This window comes from Triturus cristatus, chromosome 3_2 (genome assembly GCF_964204655.1).
Source record: "Triturus cristatus chromosome 3_2, aTriCri1.1, whole genome shotgun sequence".
NCBI lineage: Eukaryota > Metazoa > Chordata > Amphibia > Caudata > Salamandridae > Triturus > Triturus cristatus.
Genome location: NC_140584.1, coordinates 147,749,758 through 147,773,787, shown reverse-complemented (window position 1 = coordinate 147,773,787; position 24,030 = coordinate 147,749,758).

The following is a 24,030-nucleotide window of genomic DNA, read 5'->3' as shown; positions in this document are numbered from 1 at the left end:
GAACGCGTAGAAACAGACAAAGAACCTACCACCAGTTGAAATACCCTACGTTGCCGACCGACCAGAGGTGCTCCGGCATCGGGGTCGGTGTCCTGTCCGCCTCCTTGGCCAGCCCATGGAATCTCCCCCACTGTGAACGAGACAAGGCATCCGCAATGTCATTGTCCACACCCGGCACGTGCAAAGCCCTGAATGAAATATCATAGCGCAAACAGCCCAGCACGAACACCCTCATTAATTTCAAAATCTGCTCGTCCCTGGCTGACTGCCTGTTGACTATTTGCACCACCGCCATGTTGTCCACACGGAAGAGGACTCTCTTATGTTCCAGCTCCTTGCCCCAAATGGTCAAAGCCACCAAAAGCGGGAAAAGCTCCAAAAAGGCAATGCTCCGCCCACCATTCCTCCACTCCTGTGGCCACTTCTCCGCACACCAATGCCCCTGCCAATAAATGCCAAAACCATCACTGCCCGCTGCGTCTGAAAACATTTGCACGTCCCACTGCACATCCTCGTCCCTGGCCAATGGCACCCCATTAAAAGAGTGCAAGAAGAAGGACCACATGCGCAGATCTTCCTTCACACCAGCCGACAAACGCACGTGATGGTGAGGTAAATGCTGGCCCGCTAAAGCCCGGCCCAGGCGCCTACAGAAGGTCCGCCCCGCCCTTACCACCCTACAAGCAAAATTCAAATGGCCGAGCAACACCTGTATGTCCTTCACCGTCACCTTTGGCCGCGCCAACATCTCGTCCAGCAAAGCCAACATTTTGGATTTCTTATCCTCGGGCAACCGAGCCTGCATCGCAACGGAGTCCAGCTCAATTCCCAAAAAGGAAATGACAGTATCAGGCCCCACTGTTTTCTCCGGAGCCAACGGCACCCCCAACTCCCCCATAAGCTCCTGAAAGGAAACCAGAGCATGCCGGCACTCCAAAGAGCCCGGAGAGCCCACAAAAAAGAAATCATCCAAATAATGGGTGACCCAGCTGTGACCCGTGCGATGCGTGAAAAACCACTGCAAAAAAGTGCTGAACAGCTCAAAAAGAGCGCATGACACCGAACAACCCATCGGTAGCGCCTTGTCCACATACCACTTGCCCTCAAATTGTATACCCAACAAAGACCAGTCATCCGGATGAACCGGGAGCAGCCGAAAAGCCGACTTGATATCGCATTTTGCCATGCCTGCAGCTGCGCCCGCGGTCACAACAAGTGACATGGCGACGTCAACTGAGGAGTATGACACCGAAGCAGCGTCTTCGTCGATAAAATCATTAACTGACGACCCTTCAGGCCATGACAAATGTTGGATCAGCCGAAACTGCCCCTCCTCTTTCTTGGGCACCACACCAACAGGGGAAATGATTAAATTATGAACTGGCCACTCTCCAAACGGGCCTGCCATCCTCCCCTCCTGCACTTCTTTGCACAATTTCTCACGCACCACCTGCTTGTGCTCTGACGCGGATTTCAGATTATCCGCCCATCTTCTCTGCCGGGGCCCGTGGTACCCCAAATGAAAACCCCACCTGAAACCATCCAAAAGAGTCTGTTTTGCCACCAAATCCCCGTAGCCCTCCAGTGCGTCCTGAAGCTGAGCCAATTTAATTGGCGTAGGAGCCCTTCGGCCCAGAACCCTGTGCGCCCCTGCCCCCTCGTCCACCCTGCGACTGCTGCGCATTGCCAGACATCCCTGCACCTGCTTGCTGCCCTTGCTGTCCGCCTGATGGCCTGACCCCCGAGCAGTTGACGAGAGGGTGCCGCTTGCCGCACTTGGAACACTCGTGCCGGTATTTGCAATATTCCCGAGTACACAGGCCTTTATTGAAGTCCCAACATGCCCCGACCCCACTCTGTGGCGCGGCTGAGCCTCCCACCCCACCCCGGGTGGGCTTTCCCTGAAAGGGCCGATAAACTAGAGGCAGACCACTGGCCGTATAATTCGTCTTACCCCCTGGCGCGGCCCCCATGGTATGTTGCCACAGGTCATTATCTAGCTCCCCCTATTTCGCTTCCGAATCCCATGCCATACGGGCCCTGAATTCCTCGTCATACTGAGCCCACGCATAACCATTACCTGTAATCTGGGCCTTTCGTATAACATCCATGTACTTGAATATGGCAACGCAGCGCTCGGGAAACTTTTCACAGTATACACTGGCATAGATCAAAAACGCCGCCGTCCAATTCTCAATCGTCAGCGGCACCTTAGGGCGCTTGGCCAACTCATACTCCTCCTCTTTAGAGCCCTCCTTAGACCTCACCTCCCTGTGCAAAAGCTTCAAAATCTCCACATATTCGCCCTTCCAAATGCGCTCCTTTGTTGCCACCATTAAGTGGGCACCTAGAGGCTTAGTCACTCTCATATAAGGGAGCTTCTTGATCTTCAACTCTTTACTCTGCGGCTTCTCCTTACCATCGCCTGCCTCTACATTTGACCCACTCTCCACCTTGGCCCCCGGCAACGCTCCCTCCGTCCCCGTGCCAACCCCGGTATCTTTCACATACTTCCCTCTATATAACCTCCCCTCCGACCCCCCCGCTCCCCCATCTTCCCCAGACCCCACAGACACCATAATAGGTTTGGCCCGTGTTTTAGCGCTCTCACCTGGCTCTAAAGAGGGCGTGCGGACCGACTCCGACCGCTTCACCGCCCGTGCAGAAGAATCCCTTGGAGGATGCGCCCTCGCTGACGGGCCGTGCTCTCCTTTAGATGTCACCACCACGGACTGTGCAATGGGTGCCACACCCGGAACCTGTAACAGACTACGAGAAACATGAGAGTGTCCCCCCTCCTCACAACCCCGTATTTCCCCTTCCTCGGGGCTATCTTCGTCATAATCGAGCAGTAGTGGCTCCTCCACCAGCAGCTTCTCTTCAGCAAAATCCACCACTCGGGCCTTACCGGACCCTACATGAGCACCAGCGGCCTCCACGGCCTTAAAACCACCTTGCGGGGGAGCCGACTGTACCCGCCGGTCCTCCCCTCTACCACGCTTAACACAAAAATCCATTTTATCAGAAAATTCCATCCACCTCGATCGCCGTGACGTTGGGGCCAGCGAGGTCGCGCCGGACCTTCGTGAGCTGGCCGCAACGGGATCCCCCGCCGGTACGGAATGTGCCGCGCAAGGCCTCATCCTCCCTTCTCCTCGGCGATATTGGGCCGCACCTCGCCCTACCGAGTCCGCTGCTCTGCTACGTGTCCTATCCTGAAAAGAAAAAGTTTGGACTGGTGTGCCGGGAGCAATAAAACTACCAGCCTCCCGCGACCCGATACCGCTCAAAAAACCCGCGCCTGATATAGAACCTCCAGAAACACCCGCTCGCCCTGCCCCCCCGAGCTGCGATGACACCACCTCCTCCTCATCCCCGCTCCACTCCAACATAGCGTGTCCCAAAGCGGACGCCGAAACCTCGCCATACTCCTCCCCTAAAGATAGCGACCTGCCCGACCTCCTCCTGGCACGACCGCTCGCCCCATAAACCACCCTCTCCTTGCCACCCTCCACCCTGGCCTGCCCCCGAGCGCCTGACCAGCCCACTGCACCCTCCCCACTACAACCCCGGACACCTTCGGCCCAGGAGGGGAAAATGTCCAAAACCTCACTCTCAAAACCCCCCCAGTCGCCTCACCGTCTCCCCCAAACCAACCTTCCTCTCCCACTCCCCCTTCCCCATCCCTCCCCCCAAACTCCTCGCCCGCTGAAAGCCAATCCGCCCCTCCCTGGGCCATTAACTGGTCCGAACTCCCCCACTCCGATATCCCCTGCCTCCTTAAATCCTGCGCCGGACACCACCCCTCAACTTGCGCCCATTCCCCTTCTCCCATAGAGCTCTCCCCCACAGAAAAAACCGCGCCCCCTACCGAAGAACCCGGAGAAAACAATAAGGGGCTGCTAGGCGCTGCTTCGCCATGCCCCCCGAGCCTCTCATCCGACACACCCGCCTCACCATACCTCAACACACCCCTCCTATCTGGCGCCTGCTTCCTGGACCGCTCAAAGCCTGCCTCCAGTCCCCCCGCACTCCCTGCAACAAACGAAGTATCCCCGCAACCAAAACCAGCTGGCCCGACCAAAAGATCCGTCCCACGCTCGAGTCCAGCCACCTGCGCCGAAACCGCCGACCCGCCCACACTCGACACAGCGCTCCCCTCCCTCGCGCTACATATCGCCACCTCCGGCACAGACGCCGAGCGTCTCTTAATGCCGCGCCCGCCCCCGCGCTTAACTCCCACCACGGGGGAAGACAGGGGACGCTCCGCTGAACCAATTAAAGCCACCCCGAGCCCCGCCGCATTATGAACACTCGCCTCCCCCAGCACCTTTGTCCGACCGGCCTGGCCATAACGAGCGGGGACCGCCCTCCTCACACGCGGGCGTCCCCGCTCACTCACCGGTAACTGCCTCGCACGCTTCGGTGAAGTACACGCGGCCACTGCAGCCGCCACTCCGGCCGAGGCCTGCCGCGGGGGACGCGACGGCCCCGCAACCTCCCCGACGACCAAGTCCATCCGGCCTGCCTCCGACAAGAGCCTGAGAGCCTCCAAAACTTGATAATCATGATGAGCCATCACGAACCAAACACCAATAAACCTCGAACTGCTGACAAGAAAGACAACAAAAAACACGCCACTAGCCTAGCTCCCGGCCACCAGGTCACCAAACCTAAAATGGTGGCCGGGAGCAGGCGCCCAAGGTATTTATACCTGAGCAGGATTTTAGCTATATTTGGGCTATATTTGGGCTACCTTTGGGCTACATTTATGCTACTAGCAAGCCCAAATTCAAAAAAGGCCGCGCGGGGCCGGCAAACCCCTCCCCCCACACACCCCCTCCCAAACTGCCCGGGGGTGGGGACTCCCTACGGTCGCCTTCCCCCCCCAAGCCCCCCTTGGTGTGCTGGGAGCACGCCAGCTGCGCGTCCGCTCCGGCCTCAGGCTAAATAGGTGATTGTGTCAGGAAACTAGCCCGCTAAACACCCGGAAGTTCCTGCAGGCACCCCTAAGTGAGCGTGAATGAATGACAGGTCCGTACACGCACTCTGCGCAAACAGCACTAGCCGCGGTGGAACAGGGCCGGGACACCGAAATCCAACAGGTAAGTTCACTCAGTATCGGTGAAAAGGCAGAAAGTGCAGAGATGAATAAATGAACCAAACAGAGAAAATTACAAGGATAAAGTGTTTAAAAGCCCGAGGTTCAGAATAAGAGTAGCAGTTTGAGAGGCTTCTTTTTATGAAATTAAATTAAATTAAAGTGCAGCAGCTGCGGCACGCTTACTGCTGGTGGCTGCGTGTCCATTCCGGCATCAGGCTATTAGGCTAAATAGGTGTTTGTTTCGGTAAACTAGCTCACGCAACACCCAGAAGTGCCTGCAGTCCCTGGAAGTGAGTAGGAAGGAGTGACCGGTCCATACACGTCCTCCGCGCAAACGGCAATAGCTGCGGCAGAACAAGGCCGGGACACCAACGCCCAACAGGTAAGTTTACTCAGTATCGGCAAAAAGGCGGAAAGTGCAAAGTGCAGAGATGAGCAAATGAACCAAACAAAAAATATTTAAAGGATAAAATGTTTAAAGCAGGAGGCTCACAATTAAAGTAGCAGTTTGATATGCTAATTTTTATTAAATTAAATGAAATATAAATGTAGCAGCAGCGGCACCCTCCACATGCCTTACCCTACTGCCCGTTTGGACAGCAGTACCCCCTACCTGCTTACTGTCACCTACCCATTCAAGCACCCCTGCGCCCACCGCCACATCTGTCAGAGTGGCCTGTGAGTCATCCACTACTCCATTCCCCTCACCCACCGACCTGCAAGACCTATCCCCGGCTGCTCCAGAGCCCTCAATATCCCATGCTGCCCACCAGTCACCTTTGCCCGTCAATATGGCTGTGCCCACGGACTTTTCTTTACGCCGTCTGCCAATGCTCTGGGTCTCTTTAGTTTTGGCACACCCCTTGTCCGCACTTGACACCCGCAAAACACCAACTTCACCTGTTGTCCTCTACTTCCTTCCAGGTCTCCCCACAGGCACATCGTCATCCTTACGCAACTCCCCTTCTTCCCATTTGTCACTTTCATCACCTTAATCAAGGATCAGCTCTTCATCACCCACTGCCGCTGCACACTCAGGCTCCTGCACCACTCATTTGTGCCATTGCACTGACACACTATGCTGAGACAAACTGGGTTCCGGCCGGGCTCCATGTGCCCAAGCCCTTGACAAAGGGCCGGCCACCGTGGACCCCCCTGCTGCTTCAGGCCAACGTCCAGGGGCTATATTGTGCCCTGCTGGCATCTCCATCTGTCTCCTGACCTCAGGGCCAGTCTCATGCCCCATTCCCCACAAGGCTACTCCAACCAGAGATTATTGATGCAAATTTCGGGGCTCACGGGCCAGTGGGTCCCGAACTGAAGAGACAGGGGGTTTGGGTACCCGAGGACCACAAATAGGATGCAGGTAGGGTGGGAGCCAGTGCGGCTTGGGGGCCCGATGGTGTGTAGGACCCCCAGGTTGGAGTATCCTTGTGGGGGAAGGGGGCATGAGACTGGTGCTGAGGCCAGGAGACAGATAGAGATGCCAGCAGGGCACAATATGGCCGCTGGACGTTGGCCTGAAGCAGCAGGGGGATCCACTGTGGCCTGACCTTCGTCAAGGGCTAGGGCACATGAAGTCCATCTGGAAACCCGTTTGTCTCAGCATAGTGTGTCAGTGCAATGGCAGAAAGGAGTGGTGCAGGTGAAGTTGGTGTTTTGCAGGTGTCAAGTGTGGGGAGGCAGAGGGGAAGGATGTGACTGAGGAGGGCAAACATTTAAAGAGACTACCTTACATGGGGTCATAGCATGATAAGATACTCAGACTTTTGTCCTAGCTCTGTTTCCCCAGCTGCATGCTATGCAGTCGGGTATGAAGAGAGATACTGGCCCTAATTCAAGCACTGAAAATGGGCCCGATGCTTCCTGTTAGGTCATAAACGGCAGCTGCAGTTTGAGAGGTGTGGTCCTCTGACGTCACTGGGATCCAGTGCTACTGCATCTGTCGTGCAGATGCCCGTTTCCATTAGTTATTTTCGACAGTGAAAATAGTAATGAATTTTGCATATATTGTTTTACTTCAAATCTCAAAATGTGGTAGTTGTAATACCCTCTTTGTTTTCCTTAGTAAGAGGAAACTCATTCCCTTCTCAGTCTTCTCCTTCACTGTTCTTTGTATTTCAATGGCAATCTCCATTTTACTTTTTTTCGAGAGGTTAGCTGCCCACACTTTTTAAATATTTTGTGGCTTTATGTTAAGGTCTCCAACCTCTTCTCCTCTGCCACGGTGATTTGACTCAGGACCCTCACATTGCACTACAGCTGCCAAACCACCACAGTTCAGCACCCAAAAACATACTCCATTAAAAGTAGTTGATATTTTTCTAGTTGATCTTTTGCTAATTCCTTTTTGTTAATTTCACAACAGGTACTCCTGTTTAAATCTGTATTGCTTCAGTTAACCAAAAGCATCTACAATAGTGCTGTTTGAAACAGAGTAGTGATTTACATTTAAAATATATGTATATCATCATATGCATCAATTTTCTAGCTGCCTCCAAAATTTAACTAGGACTACCTGATATGAATTTATAGATATAAGCACCATGTACTGAATGTTGGTAGCTCGCCATTCAACCAGATAGCTCCTTCAACAGTCCAAAGCTTTTGTTATAGGTCGCAATGGGAGCGTTCGGACCTTCCAGCTCCCGGTGTCCTTCCGGTGTGCCGGTGGGCCCTGGAAACTGCAGGATCAGGAGTTGCCTCTACCTTTACAGACAGGGTGAAACAGCACTGCTCCATCCTCCTGCGGTGCTCCCTCTGTCTCTTCCAATGCAACCGCGGTTCTCAGATGGCTCTCTAGTCCTCCTTAGCTTGCTTTTTTCAGAGGGAAGGCCAATCAGCCGAAAACGTAGAAACATATGAACAAATGTTTTTCTAATTTCTGGGTTAATTGGGCTTTTCTCGCAGCAAAATCAAAAAGAAGAGTCTAGACAGCCATCTGTGAACCAGCGGCTGTTTCTGAAGATGCTGAGAAAAAGCCGTGGGACAATGAAGCTGATTTCTTCTCTACCTTTTAGATTAGAAACTACTCCTACCTTTTGGGGAGAGGTCTAATAGCCTCACTGTCTATACCTGCTGGGCAATTCCAGCTTTTAAGTAACCATCCCGTATTATGCGGAGGGTATTTAACAGCTGTTATTGCCCGTAGGTTTGGGCAACAATGCTTAAATGAAACATTGGAATGATGGAGAAATTTATTGAAGTCAATAGTAGTAGAAGGCCAATAACAGTTGGTAGAGACCTTCTGCTCCACTATTGTCTTTCTGTTTTTCCCTGTTTGATTTAGAACATTCCTCCATCAGTGGGTCTAATATTCTGAGAGCATTATGGCTCGTCTGCCTCGTGTTATGCTTGTTCTTAAGTGTCCTCTCCCTCTTTATGGGCCTTTGGTGGCGGATCTAGCCTATAACTCGCATAGTTGGCCTTTAATGACCGTTATATCACTTGATAGTGAACTATAATATTACTATAGTAAAAGTCATGTTACTGAGTGCTTTTGAGAAGACCTGCAGAAGTAGAACATCGTTGTTGAATGATATGATTAGAACCTTACTGTTGGACTTGGCCCTTTTTGGCAGGTTCACCCCTGAACCTTTTGCCTTAAGCTCTGACATGGTGGTAGTGGTTTTAGGCCTCTGGGCACTTTAGCACTGTGGCCCAGTGTAAAGTGCGTGTACTCTCTGTGTACGTGTGGTGAGATTGGCTTGCCCTCCCATAGGAATGCATGGGGGATAAGGGTGTCCATGGTAATTCCTGGTACGATAGGAGTGCAGGGTTGAGTTTAGTATGTATGAACTCATGAGGATAAATGCTGCGCAATGGTGTGCACAGATTTATGGTGACTGGTGGAGAAATGCCACTTTTAGAAGTTGAAATTTCTGTGTGCTATGTGTCTGCCTGCCTGAGGTGAATTGCATGTCTGGCTTGTGATTGACAGGAGCTGAGGGGTGTGGGTGGCTCCAGAAGGGGCAGGGTGAGTCAGCGCTAGGCTGAATGGGACACCTTCAATAAGAGTGGTGGGAGGGGTAATCCCCTGTCTCTGAATAGGAGGGTGCTTCCCTATTGAATGCTGGCTCCGCCCCCCTGTGGTGTGTCTGTCGGCGAGCCCCCACCTGACAAAGGCAGAAGATGAGCCTTGCAAACAAAGTGCTCTAATTCCCCCCTGAACCAGATTGTGCTGGTTCCCCAAGCCCTGTGCTGTGACACAAAGGGAAATGTTGATATAAATATAGGGGGTGTGACCCCATTAAAATGTTCAGTATTTGTGCTGTTCCTGACTTCGGGGATACCTGCTGCTGCTGCTGTGCTCCAGGATGAACCGCCACGAGGGACTGCCTCCCTGCTGGAGGGCCCTGTGTGCTGGCCTGCCTGGGCCCAGCCTTTGCCCCTAGACTTTGATTCTAGCGCTTTGGGAGCACTTTGCTTTTATCCTTAAGAGCGCTTTCCTTATTTTACAGAGCGCTCCTCTTTTCAGCTTGCAGTGCGGAGCTGCAATCATTTTTGAGGGAATCCTGCTGTGGGGATTCCCCCCGCTGTTGCTGATTTTATAGCGGGTGCCCACCCCGCATTGCAGCATTTGAATTTATTATATCCACGGGAGCCTACCCCACCTTATTGCCGCATCTTGAATTATATTACTAGCGGGTGCCCAACCCGCTTTAAAGGAGATCATCGCCGCCTGCCCGATTCAAGTTAAAGAAGTTGCCGGGCCGCTGCGGATGTGACCCGGAAGCCAGGCGGCCTTGCCTGGTTGTGGGCAGGGCCGCGTGACACGAGGCGGAAGCAGTCCAGGAGCCTCGCGGGCTCCAGAACGAAGTCCTGGTCCCAAGAAGGGGGACCGGGTGAAGCGTGTCCTGATCGCAGCGCGGGGCTCCCGTGAGTGGAGAGAGCCCTGCCAGTGCAGCTGTCGTCACCGAGTGAGGTGGAGGGGGCCCGAGGCTCACTGTCGGTGCCTGCCCCCGCCGCATCAAAAGAGAGCCGCTGAATCCTCCCCTGCGTGAGGAAGAAGCCTGCCTGAGACCGGAACAGTCAGACAGGAGCCCGGTGAGTGGGGCTCAGCTGCATGATGGTTGGGGGGAGTGTCGGGGCACATTGTCGGTGCCCGCTCCCCTGGGCCAGTGCGTGTTTTGATCCTTTCCAGCTGCCCCATCTTATCAGATAGTGGGCAGCTGCAACGTGAAGTGTTTTCAGCTCCTAACAGTTGTGCCACCGTTGAGGGCAACTACATCTTGGGGGCCAAGTATTTTAGGAGTCCCGGAGTGGGGCTTCCACGGCACGTGTAGTGCCAGTGCCTATTTTCCTGGGGGGCAAATTAGTGTTGAGTCCCAAAGGCACTGTAGTACCAGATTCCCAGCTGACCTGCGAGAGCACAGGCAGCTGCAACGTTTTGGGGCATTCTATTTCTTCATGAGGAAGAGGGGGTGAGAAGCACCCCACGCCCCCAGTGCTTTGCTCACTTTTACTTTTGCTGCTCTTGCAGCCAGCCCTGACTTGGCGGGACATAGGGCATTTGAGGCCCTGAGGGAGGCCAGTTGGCCTGGGGCCTGTTTCAGTGTGTTGTGCCCCCGATTGGGGCACACTGTGTTTATGCTTATTATTGCCTAAGGTGTTTATGCTTGCGAGGCCTATTGCCTCGTATGATTATTGCATAATGTGGTTGTGTGCTAATTATGCTTAACCTAAGGTGGTTTATGCTAATGAGGTTCCTGCCTGATATGATTTAGGTGTCCTATGTTTTGTTACAGAATCTAGTTCTCAGTACAGTATTTCGCCAGTAGTTACTGGTTGTGCGTTATGTATGATTTACTTGTGCATTTCAGAAGGTTCTGACCGTGGCCCAATTGGCCTGGCCAGGTGTAAATAATCCCCTGTAAATACTGCCTGGTGCCAGTTGGCACAGTGTACATTGTGTGATTACTATTCTAGGTGTTTATGATAATACAAAGGCTATTTTTATATAACCTTGAGTGGAGTCCTTTTGTGGTGTGCCTAGTGTGTTGCTGCTGTGTGTATGTGTGTTGCGCAAATGCTTTACACATTGCCTCCAGGATAAGCCTGACTGCTCGTGCCAAGCTACCAAGGGGGTGAGCAGGGGTTATCTTTGGCGTGTAACTCCCGTGCCCTGACTAGAGTGGTGGTCCCTGCCTGGCTTTGGCGCAAGCCATAGCCACCAGAAATCCCATTTCTAAGACTTACATGATACAAAATAGCCTATGTCCAAACTAAGGAGGTGATTTAGAGTTTGGTGGATAGGTTACTCCATTGCAAATGTGATGGAGTAGCCTGTCTGCCAAACTCTTGGTCCACGTGCTTTATTTAGAGCTTCCTTTAATGAAGTATTCATTTGCTCTGTTGATGGAAAACGTACTCTGGCACCCGATGAAGTACTGGCTGTTGGAGGAAGGGCATAACATCACCCACCATATTTAGGGTGGATTGTATAATGCCCTTCTTGTTCTGTCCGTTACCGCAAGGTAAAACCTGATGGTGAGAACACAAAAAAGCAAATATTGCCTCCCCCCTTCCAGGAAAAAGCTCCTTAGGTGTGGGGGTCATTAGTTTTTTTTAAAACAACAAACCCTAACTTTGGGAGTTTGTTTTTGAAAAACAGAATGTTTTAGAAGACTAATTGCTGCTGTTGACCTATTGTTTTGTACCTTGCAACATAGCGGTGGTTTCTGTCATTGTCTAGAGACCATAGATGGGTCATTACCACTGAACTCTGAATCATAACCATCGTAGGTAAATTTACCCCATGGAGATAACTTGAAACGCTGCCTAAGATCAAATGATCATGGGCCAATGTAGTACCCTCCAGAATTAGAGGGATGACCAGAACAAGATAAGCTAATTCCATTGAGCTTTGTTGCTCAGTGGGCTTAGTGGCTGAAGCGAATATGTGACGTTACAACGCGGTCGTTACACCGCGGTACATTACATCGCAGTTATTACAACGACTTGGGCTAGAGGCACTGGACTTAAGAATGGTATGATTTACTATTCCAAATCCTGCCTACATAACAGTAGGGAAGTTGTTGGAATAGTAAATCATACTATTCCTTTGTGTATAGCACCATCCAGCGCAAGTCATTGTAACGACTTCCATTGTAATGACCACGATGTAAATGTATCGCGGTGTAACAACCACGTTGTAAAGGTCGTTAGCCGGCTGAAGCAGATGTTTGTAAACTTCACGTCACAGTTTCTAATCGCAAAAAGGCTCAATTAACTCACCCACAGAACTCTCAACAGGTACAAGTTTTTTCTTTCAGCTCTGCTACTTATAGTCCGTAATTTATAACCTGATAAAAAAAGGACTACACATGCCACAATGATCTGTAAAAAATGTGGCACAGGCAAGCTACTGATGCTTGTAACGGCAATAACTAAAACCTCTGCCTTCCAAGGTGGATTAAATGAATTCTGATAGACTTGGCCCTGTCTGCAGGGTCATTAGCCAACTTTTTGCTTTCACCTTCTTGTTTTTTTAACACGTTTTTGTTGACTTTTAAGACTCTGCACACTTTACCATGCTAGCTAGTACTAAGGTGCTTGTGCTTTCCTTAAAACATGGTGAAATTGGCTTACACCCAATTCTCACATATAATTCACTTATAAGTCCCTAATAAAGCAGTACTTCATGTACCCAGGGCCTGAGGATTAAACACTACAAGTAGCCTGCAGCACTTATTGTGGCCCCCACTTATTTAGTCCTTTAAACATGTTTCCGGGCTGTCTTTGGGGCCTTTGTATGCAGTTTTCAACAGCCATTTCAACCAGCAAAATACAGTTTATGCCAGGCCAAAACCTTCAGTTTGTCATGCATATAAGTCTCCCCTATCTTAGACCCTACACAGCCCAGAGGGCACGTTGCAGTGTATTTAAAAAGTTGGACTTGTACTTTTATATTTTACATGTCCTGGTAGTGAAAAACTCTTACATTCTTTTTTCAATACTGTGAAGCCTACCTCTACCATAGGAGACCCCAATTCCCCCAGGGCCTCAGAGTGACTCCAAGGGCTAGTTGGTTGGCTTCCTGAGGGAACAGAACAGGCTTCCAACAACCTTGAACCCAGCACCGGGACTCTGCTATATGTGAGACCTGCCCTCCCAAGCGATGCCACCCAGTCCTGGATCCTTGGAAATGAGACTGAAGGTGCTTTCAATACCCACAGAAAGAGGAAAAGGAGGCAGGGGTCATTGACTGAGAAAACACCCCTCTCCAGGAAATGCTTCATCACAGAGCTGCTACAACATCCCTGCACAGACCAATGCCTGGGATGGAGCAAAGGGAGGGGAAGAAAATACAAACATATATGCGTTGGGATCCACGCAGTAAACTACATGTAAACAGACAGTGATAGTGTAAGTGTATATTAACAAAGGGATACCGCACCCCCAGAAATACCTTACAACACTACTCAGATCATTTTATAAAAATAAGCTACTGCAGTTACATTTTGGTCTATGCCAAACACTAGAATACATCCCCAATTGGAAACCACATCTTTTGAATACAAATTGCAGACGTTGCTTACTACATGAAGAAAGTTTGACTCATATTTTATCAATCTATCTGATCTTAATAACAGAAAGAACAATTTTATTGAAAATATTTTTTTAATAAATATCTATGGCATTAGATCATGTCGGCACGCTCTACTATTCTGCATGAAAGGGGAATCTCGACAAATAATAGCTGCTTTCAAAAATCTTTATCCTAAAGCTGAACGATTATTGACCACAAAAAGTCTGATGAATGCAACGTAAGGATGGCTCCACAGTGACTTGACTCAAACAGGGCATAATATGAACTCCTGTGATGCTTGAAGGAAATTGTTAAAATCTGAATGATAATATAGCAGTAAATATTTTTAAAGTTTTTACTTGTGCAATATTTTATGGTTTTTATTAACTGACATAAAATTACCTTTGACCTAACTAAGGGATACCCTTCAATATCTTTATTCATGGTTTCCCTGGATAGGATTAAAAATTCAAATCTGGAGATGGTCTAGGGTATAACTAGGACCCCCTCGTCTATCCTGAACTGCTTCTATGATGACATGTCTCGCCACTTTTGCAGCCCAATTAGGGTTGTTTGGCCTTCCTCAGGACTAACGATCCAGTTTTTTACAAATCCCATTTCAGGTATATATCTTGATATTTAAAGGGATATACGTGTTTGAAAAAAGGTCTTTCTATATACAATGACCTTGCTTGTCACCTTCTGTGTAGACACTCTTGGTGTTTCTGAAATGACAAACACTTAACATAAATACAAATACAACAAACAAACTGGAAGGACAGGGGCTTAATTGAAGTAGAAGAATACAATTTTCTTAAATGTAAATACCCGAAACTTCCAGCGCTCTACCTCCTCCTCAAAGTACATAAGAGTATGACAAACCCCCCTGGAAGACCCATTGTTTCTTCCAGGGGAAGTTGTCTTGAACACACATCTAGGTATGTAGATTTTTATTTGAAGCCTCTAGTACAAAGCTTACCTTCGTATTTGAAAGATTCTGGCGATTTTGTACGACTAATTGACACAATTGAGTGGCATCCGGGATGCCTACTTATGAGTTTAGATGTTAACAGCCTTTATACAAGTATTCCCCATGAAAAGGGAGTTGAGGCATGCCGACAATTTTTGAATACAAGATCCTTATCTTTCTTTTATCATACAGAAATGATTTTGGAGATGATTTTGACCTGTCTTACGAACAATTTTTTCTTGTTTGATGGAACTGTCTACCGTCAAATCCTTGGTACAGCGATGGGCACTTGTTTCGCCCCCAGCTTTGCGGAGTTGTACCTGGGCTGGTGGGAGGAGCAAGTGGTCAGGTCATTGCAACAATATAAAACACATGTAAAAACCTGGGTAAGATACATTGATGATATTTTTTGTGTGTGGGATGGCAGCAGAGAGGAAGCAGAGGAATTTGTTGATATTTTAAACATTGATGATTTTAATTTGACATTTACAAGTCATATTGACTTGGAAAGAATCGAATTCCTCGATCTCTTAGTTGGCATAAGAGATGACAAACTCCTGACAAAACTTTATCGAAAAAAGACAGCAGGCAAAAGCCTGCTCCATGCGCGTAGTTGTCACCCTGATAGTCTCATGAAAAGTATCCCCCTGGGTGAGCTACTAAGAGCAAATCGAAATTGCAGTATCGAGGAAGATTTTATGGCAGAAAGTAAAATCATGTGTGAAAGATTTAGAGACAGAGGCTACAATACTAAATGTATTGAAACAGCTTTATTTGAGGCCCAGACCAGAGATAGGGCCATGCTAACTAAACCTAAAGAAACACATGAAAATGAAATGACAGGATTGTTTGATGACAAAGAAACAGTACGGTTTATAACTACTTTCAACCAGCAGTCTTGGAATGTCAAAGGAGCATTAAATACATTTTGGGGAGTTCTCCAAACAGATAATGATTTATCAGGATGTCTTCAAGACTATCCCCAGATTACATACCGTAAAGCCAAATCTCTAAAAGACTCACTCTGTCAAGCAGTAACATGGACAGCCAAAAAGAAGAATGATATCAAGGTTTCTTCACATGTCGGCAATGTAAAGCCTGTAAATACAGTCACAATATTAAGGAAGAACAATTGTCATCTTACTGTAAACCTTTCAAAATTGTAAAACACTATTCCTGCAATACAGAATTTGTTGTGTATGCCCTTAGGTGTCCATGTGATAAGTACTACATTGGTAGTACCATTCATAAAGCCAAAAAACGAATCCTTGAACACCTAAGGGCAATTAAGAACAACGATTAACAATACCCAATAGCAAGGCATTTTTCCACTCACCATAAGGGTGATAATACACTTCTATCCTTCTGCGTTCTTGATAATATTCCGATCAGAATAAGAAGAGGGGATAGAGTACAAGAACTTAGACGATTGGAATCGAAATGTATTATCAAGTATCACACTCTACAACCTGATGGCCACAAATGTGATGAAGGGCTCTCAACGCATTTGGGATAATGTTTATTTTTCTGGATGGTGTCTCCCTGTATAGATGGAATGTATATTCATGAGTAAGCTTGTCTAGTCTGTTTGCTTTTTTAAAATGAAATTAAGTGCTTGTGAATTTGTTCACAAATTTTAAAATTGGTGTTTCATCACTGTTCTTTATGTTTTTTGATTTGACAGAGACACAGCAGGGTACTGGAGGAGAGTTGAGTATAAGACTATTTCGAGGCACTTTCTTATTATTTTTCATTCAATTTTCAATTTTGAATTACGATTACCCACTTGGGTTGGACCAATTAGTATTCATGGTATAAAATCAACTGAGGCGGAAGCTTTATGATTACACAAGTAGCTCTTAAAAAGATTATGAAATGCCCACTTGGGCTTTATGGAGTCTATATGTGTGTTAGTTCCATAATCATGGAACAATAAAGTTTATCTATAAAAAAACTGATTAAAGAATGTTTGTATATATATTACAAAATAATTAAACAATGTTGGTTAAAATGAATTATTTTAGATTAACAAATACTAATGAATGTTGAAATGAAATTTATTGAATATGACGAAGAAGTCTGTTTTTCTTTAGCTCCTTGCACTATAATATGCCGTGAGGTCTGTTTTCACTGTTCATTCGGAAATGGGTGTGGCACTTTCAATTTGTATAAACACGATTATTTGCAATGTACTCTTGCTCGTGACAAAGGAGTTGTACTCCGAAACGCGTCGAGTGACTGGCCGAATAAGATTTAATTAAACACGCTGTGAAAAGGATTACGTGGCTGTGGCATTGTTTTTTCAGGAACGAGTAAATAACGATTGTGTTGGATATATATATATATATATATATATATATTCACTGAAAAAACCATAGGTTTCACACACGTTATAGTTAGGATTTAGCATTTAAAAAACCTTGCAAATTCAGTGAAAAAACCATAGGTTTCACACATGTTATAGTTAGCTGGACATTTCATTCGTAAAAAACCATTGAAATTCCCCCGTTATAGTTAGTTAAGCTAACTATAACTCGCGCACCCGCAATCCACTGCTGATGACGTAACATATTACATCACTCATGACATGGTCAGTGACATCACTCATGACATCACTGATAGCATCTCAAATGACATCACTGATGACATCATCCAGTGAATGTGTATTTTTCTGAAAATTAAATATGTTTTATATATGTATATCTCAAGGTCGATGGAAAAATAAATGGGTATATAAGTGTCTAAAAGGATGATTTGTTTTTGAAAATTTGATTGTGTAACTGACTGATTAAGTGTATCTTAGTGAATACATGGCTTAGTGAGTAATGTTTAAATATGTAATTATCTGTATCAGTCTCTCACTTTGTGTATAAGTGTCTGCTTGGGTTGGTGAGTAGCTAGATGGGTGTTTATATTGGATTTTAGGTTGTTTTTTGAGTATCAGTCTGAGTGTCTGCATGGTTCGGTGGGGGGTATTACGTAGTGCATAGGTGCATGTATGATTGACTCTCTGGTTGTATGTGTTGAAGACAGCATGTGTGCATCACTGTATGGTTGGATGAGTGTGTGTATGGGTGTGTTAGTGAGTGAATGACTGTCTCAATAGTGTCTTCATGAGTTACTAAATATGTTTTAAAGAAGTATATTTGACTATTGGTGTATATAAGTGAGTATGTGTGAGAGTGAGAGATTGAAACAGTTCCTGTATGAATAATTATGTGTTTTTATTAGTGATTATTTAAAAGAGTAAGTATGTGTAAGTTTCTGTAGAAGTACGTGATGAGGTGTGTGTATAACTGAATATGCAAGTAAATGGAAGTTTTACTCTTTATTAGCATGAGTGACTATGTGTGTGAGTAACTCTATGGATGAGTGACAATGTGTAACAGGATGTATAGGTGTATGAGTACATATGATGAGTGAGTACATGTATGAGTGACTGTAAAGGACTGTTGGTGAATGAGTGGATGTGTATGTGGATCTTAGAATTACTGAATAGGTTGTTGTAACTGATATTGGTATGTCCATTTTTGTAAAAATTACAGTCTCTATTTTTGAATGTTTGTATCAAAGGTTATATTAGGGTGAGAGGAGGTCTACCACTCTGTCACAAGGATGATGTCATCAGTGATGTCATTTGAGATGTCATCAGTGATGTCATGAGTGATGTCACTGACCATGTCATGAGTCATGTAATATGTTACGTCATCAGCAGTGGATTGCGGGTGCGCGAGTTATAGTTAGCTTAACTAACTATAACGGGGGAATTTCAATGGTTTTTTACGAATGAAATGTCCAGCTAACTATAACATGTGTGAAACCTATGGTTTTTTCACTGAATTTGCAAGGTTTTTTAAATGCTAAATCCTAACTATAACGTGTGTGAAACCTATGGTTTTTTCAGTGAATTTGCAAGGTTTTTTAAATGCTAATTCCTAACTATAACATGTGTGAAACCTATGGTTTTTTCAGTGAATTTGCAAGGTTTTTTAAATGCTAATTTCTAACTATAACGTGTGTGTAACCCATGGTTTTTTCAGTGAATTTGTATGGTTTTTTAAATGCTAATTCTTACCTATAACATATGTGATTCCCATACTTTTTTTATTGATTTGGTATGATTTATTTATTATAAATTTTTATATTTTTTTTTTTTTTTGTTAAAAAAAGCAAGTTTTTTTCAACTTTTTTTCTTTTAAAACACTATGTTTTTTTATAAAAAAAATCTGCAATATATTAATTTTTCTCTTTTTTTTTTTTTTACCAAACAGGTAAGATATATTAGTATAACATAGAAAATCTTTTTTTCTTTTTTTTTTTCTTTTTTTCTTTTTTTTTTTTAAGTGCGCGTACGGTAAGCGTACGGTAAGCGTACGGTTTACGCAAAATTCGTAATTTTCGTACTCGTACTCTTTTTGCGTATAGTTATGCAATTTGCGTAGCCGTGCGTACTGCGTATGGGGCGCGTAAGCGTGTACGCTACACGCGCACGTTACGCGGAAGTGTTGGGGAGTGACTGTTATGCGCATGCGCGCGAGCGCGTGTCTTTTTTACGCGCATGCGTACTTTCACCGTAAGCGCACCGTAAGCGCACCGTAAGCGTAACGTAAGCGTAACGTACGCGCACGGTGGGTCATGTGATCATGAAACACAACTTTTGATTGGTTGAAACTACTTTCAGTTCTAGAACTCTCCTACACCACACCCATTCCCCTCATTTCTGCTTGTGATCCCTTAGGAGAAGGAGCTGACTTGTCTTTGTGATACGATGGCAGACCAGCACTCTTCTACTGAGAGTGAGGCTAGCAGCACCACCATCAGGCAGAGAAGGAGGAAACAGAAGAGCTCTTTTATATGGGAGTATTTCAGTTTTCCAGAGGGTGAGAAAAAAGTCAATGCTGCCTTGGTGACTTGCAAGCTGTGCCAGCGTGTACTTTCGCGAGGTAATCCCAACAAGAAGTATTCCTTCGGGAATCACACTATGTTGAGACACCTTCACGATGTACACCCTAGGACACATGCTAGACATACTAGAGGCAACCCTTCAGTAAGTCAACCAAGCACATCCACAGCAGCTCAGCCGAGTTCTTCTTCGGAAACTCCGCAGAGCCCTTCATCTGTGGGGGCAGATTCACCTTTTTCTGATCCTGTGGAAACGAACCATCGGTTTGCGAGGGTTACTATGCGGTGTTCATTTTGCCATGGTCTAATTGTTCATAGGGAGACCAGTCTTCCCCTCATTAACAACAAAATAGACCAGCACATTTGTCCTACCAGCTAATGTTCCCATTCTTCCTTTCCTCTGTCCCTGCATGAACACAACAGCTCTTTTAAGAGCCAACCTTACCTCTCAACTTTTTTTTATTTTTTCTTTAAAACTTATTTTTTTTTTTTACCGTACACGTACGGTAAGCGTATTTTTTTTTTTTTTTTTTTTTAAAACACTAAAAATCAATTACCACATCTCAAGATCCTTGAGGAATTAATAACTAAATACTAAAAATCTGTTTGAGATAAAGTGGAAGAAAGGGACCATCTAATTTCTGACTTACCTGACCCACCCAACAATTTAATTTTTAATTAAAATGTAATTGAAATTACTTGAAAAAACGGTTGGTTTTTTTCGAAAATTTTCTTTCACAATCTGAAAAAAAAGAAAAAAGTATTAATATTTAATTAATCATTATATAACACAGTACACGTATTTACATATTTTCCCCAAAAAATGTTTTGCCTTTTTTTTGCTGTTTTCAGAATATATTGCATTTCACTATAAATTGTGAAAGCAATTGCATTCATCACTTAACAGCGGGCAAAAAAAAAATAACAATCTCAAAGATTGTTTTAAAAACGCCCACAATCTCTTTTTACTTAAACATAACATTATAGAAATGCATAATATTCTAAAAAAATATCATCTAATAACAATAATTATTTCTTTAAAATACCGTCTGACAATTTTGTTTCAGAAGTATAATCACAAAAATATTATATCCCAAATAACTCCACAATACATCTGGTTCCATTTCCTTTAGGCCAAATAGTAATTTTAAAATTCTTTTTTGATTAAATTTCCAATGGTAATCCAATAAAATTCCAAAATTTAAATTGGACAGATCTTACCGATTCTCTCTAACATTTTGGTTTCCGAAAGATTAATTAATAATTAAATAAGTCCACAATACAATTGTTTACCTTTCCTTATGGCCAAATAGTAATTTTAAATATCTTTTTTGAATAAAATTCCAATGGTAATCCAATAACATTCCAAAATTTAAATTGTGCAGATGTTACCGATTTTCTCTAAATTTTTGGTTTTCGAAAGTTTCATTAAAAATTAAAAAAGTCCACATTACAATTGGTTATCTTTCCATTAGGCCAAATGATAATTTGAAAAATCTTTTTTTTTGAAAATTCCAATGGTAATCCAATAAAATGGTAAAATTGTTTTGTACAGATCTTGCCAAGTCTCTCTAAAATTTTGGTTTCAGGAAGATTAGATAGGAATTTGCTAAATCAAAAGGCAAACGTTGCTTGAAAATCAATTGGGAATCATTACACAGTGTCCAGCCTTTTTCACATTTAAGATAAACTGTGTAATGTCCAGAATTAACAGTAGGTCCTTCATGGAAAATTATTGCAACTGTTACAAAAGTTTTTCCTGAAATTGATAATTGCTGTCCTGTAAACTTCTTTATTAAAGTATCCAATTTTGAACCATCAGCTTTACATCGTTGCATCATTAAAATTATATACTGTCCGTATTCCTTTAAAATTAACGTTGAAAACATTTCAGATTTACACTCACCGCATTCCATGCTATGATTAGCATCTTTAATTAATTTAGCAAAAGTGACTGTTTTACTTTCTGGCAATGTTAAATAAATAAACCTTTCAGAATCAACATTAGAGCCACATGTATTGTAACAGTTTTCACAACTATGTTCCCATTTATAAGAGACACCAAACATAGTTTCAATGGGAACCCCTTCTTCTTCCAGTACCTGAAGAAAAAACATCAAGAATTCCTGTGCGTCTTGCTGTACATTTTGAGAAAACTGTGTTCGTCCTGAACATACATCTAAAAGTTTTCTAATTTCAGTAGCACTTTCTATTTGAGTTTTATCATTACTCAGCTTTTGAAAAAGGAGACTCAACTCAGAACAGAATCTTTTTCTCTGATTTACTATTATCTGCTCTTGCAAACTTTCCAGATAAAATGCAACATTCAGCACTACATTAGCGTAGCAGTTGACACCAGAACTATTTTCAAAATGACATCCTACAACCTCTTCTTCATTTTCCTTTTTCTTTTTGCTTGCAATTACTTCACTCCTCTTTTTTTTCCTCCTCTCTACATCCTCATTACAGATATTCTCAATTCTCCTTTTACGAGAAACTACACGTTTCTCTAACACAGGATACTGACCTAAATGAAGAGCATAGGTTCTTCTTAATCTATTATACTCCTTTACACAATTTGTATCAGCACTAACTTTTGAGTCATCAAAGTCTATCATGAATAAACCAGATAATGTTTTCACTCGTGACAAAGCTACATAAGCCATACCTTCTTTGAACACAGTTGAACCAATGTTTACAAATGCACAATCTACAGTCAATCCTTGAGACTTGTGAATAGTTACAGCATATGCTAGAGAAAACGGAAACTGTTTCCTTTGTACATATAAGTCTTTCACAAGCATGAAACGAACTGTACAACGACAAATGTCTATAACTTCCTCTATCTGATCAAATTTTATTTTTAAACATTCAATTCCATCTTTTTTCTGATAATTAATAAAACCCACAACTCTTCCCATAGCTCCATTAACTAAACCTTTTTCAACATCCAAATTTCTCCTTAAAAATACTCTACAGTTCATGCAAACATATAGATTTTTTTCTAATCCAGCAGTTTTGGAAATGTTCTTCTCTAGTGAATCCAATTTATTTTTCAGTTTGCCTGTTAATGTGATAGTAATTCTTCCATCTTGAATTTTGTCCACTGCTTCCAATTTCCTGATATCTTCCTTTTCCAATTTCAAAAGCTCCTCATTGAATATTGAGCATTCACGTAGAGTTGGCATTAAGCAGATGACACTTTTCTTTTCTGCAATGTTCTTGTATATCTTCTCTGCAACTATTTCTTCCTTTGGAAATAAATTATGTAGCAACCGACTCTGTAATGCATTTGTGCCAGCTTCAGTCAGTAGTCCAATTCTGATATCTTTCAGAATACTTCCATATTCTTCATCGTTTGCTTGCCTCATATTAGTAGTAAGTTCCTTGTACTCAAAGAAGGACCAAATATTTGCATTACCAATGCTTCCCAATGACTTCTTTGTGTCTTCATGTGTCACAGTATTAAACACTGGTTGTCCTTTAACTGGATTAAGCTGTAGAAGATCCCCAAAAACTATGACATGTTTTCCACCAAATAACACGTCATAGTCTGTCCTTAGAATTTGCTGCATTCTTAAATGCACAAAGGCAAGCATTAAGTTTGATACCATGCTCACCTCATCAATAATGAGAACTTGCATCTTCTTCAATACTCTTGAAACTTCCAAGCATGCTTCTCCAGTTAGCTTGTGGTATTGTATTTTGTTCTCATGCTCCACTGCTAACATTAGCAAACGATGTAAGGTGATTCCTTTTATGTTATATGCTGCTAACCCAGTTGGAGCAGTAACCACACAAGACAAAGTAGACTCCGTTTTTTGCTGTAGGTAGCTTCTGATGACTTTTATTAAGAAACTTTTTCCAGTTCCAGTTTGTCCGCTTACATACATCCTGATTGGATGAAATGATGTGCATGAGCACTCTTTTTTTTCATGTAGTAATCTGTGTTCAATTTTGTTTCTGATCTCTTCATAAATTTGTTGCTGCTCTTCATTCAGTTGTCTTTCCAAATTTGGTAAGTCTATAAATTCTTCTTGAGCTTGATTCATAGCCGTTTCCACTTCATTCATGGCTATTGCAGCTTCATTTTCAACGATTGGTTGTCCTAGGGGATCTTGACTGAGTGTTCCTGAACTTTGGCTGTCTTGAGAACTGTCTCTAGCTACTTCAGCTGCAATTGTAGTTTCCTGTTCAATTTCTTCATTTAACATTTGCACATAAGTTGTGAATGTACTGCATTTTATGCTGTCTTTGCAAGCATTAAATGAATCTTCATAGCTTTGAAATTCTCCCAGTAGTTCATCCTCTGTACGCCATGGTTTAAACAGCTGTAAAAGAGCCAAGTAGTAAAATTCCTTTTTGTCAGTAGTGTCGCAACTCAGCTTCCTGTGATTTATCAAACTTCCTTTTGTTTGCTTCACCAAACATCCTTCCTCACCAATGACTTTATATTTTCCATTGTTGATGTCTTCTGCGGCTTTCCGTGAATAAATGTAGTTCTGCAGCACTTCATAGAGACAC